Source organism: Pseudochaenichthys georgianus, chromosome 3 (assembly GCF_902827115.2).
Source record: "Pseudochaenichthys georgianus chromosome 3, fPseGeo1.2, whole genome shotgun sequence".
Taxonomy (NCBI): Eukaryota; Metazoa; Chordata; class Actinopteri; order Perciformes; family Channichthyidae; genus Pseudochaenichthys; species Pseudochaenichthys georgianus.
Genome location: NC_047505.1, coordinates 50,542,690 through 50,543,732, shown reverse-complemented (window position 1 = coordinate 50,543,732; position 1,043 = coordinate 50,542,690).

Sequence of the window (1,043 nt, the reverse complement as noted above, 5' to 3'; positions counted from 1 at the left end):
CAATCTATTGATCAACTTGACATGCATTATATGCAATCTGGATAGCATCGATATTAGCTGGCTTTACATTTTTGTATATTCTTTCTCCAGGTAGTTGGAAAACGTTTTCCGTCCCATATGCTGTGTGCCGCCCGGACATGCTATCATGCTAACTAGCTCCCTGAAAGCGGGTGACTCCACTGTAGCAATAGCCTGCATGTGTTCTACAACATACCGTGCAATGGCTTTATCGACTTTTCCCTGGCTAGCAGTCCCTTGGTTAAAATCCAGCCGCTGTTGCTTCGGTGCAGGTGGAGTGGCGTCGGCTGAGTCTCTGTGGTGTTAGCTACTAGCTTCGTCCCAGCATGTTGTTTTGCAGATGTTTAAGAGATTTGAATGACTGGTTTGGGCAGTAGATCTTTGACCCGCCAGGACACAACTTACATTTAACTAAAACGTTCTTTTCTTTGTGCTCGACAAAAGTGAAATAGTGAGAATATCTCCAGGTGGAGAAACTAGACCTGAGCTCCGCTGCCGCCATGACAGTCTTGTTAGTAAACAACACAAACATGCCCGCAGCCCGTCTCCGCATGTGACACAGGAAGTATCTAAGTACATTTACTCAAGTACTGTACTTAAGTACAGTTCTCATCTCTGTTCACCTGGTTGTTGACTATATAAAAAAACTAACGGAGTAACGCACCATGTAGTAACGGTAACTGAGTTACTGAATTTAAAAAGTAATGCGTTAGAGTACTAGTTACTTCCAAAGATAACGGCGTTACAGTAACGCGTTACTTGTAACGCGTTAGTCCCAACACTGTCAATAACACAACATGCAGATGCCAAAAGCCTTTTGGGCATATGAAAGGTGAGCCAATCAGCAGGAGAGGAGATTACTTTGAGGAAGGATATTTATTGGTTCAGTGCGTGGACAGCAGCCTCCCTTAACACCTCACTCCATTCCCCAGGCTGCTTGTTGTTTTTGAGTGAAACAAGGACACGTGTGGCAGACACTTTGCTTTAGCATCAAGTTAAATTACACCAAGCGATACGGAAACAGG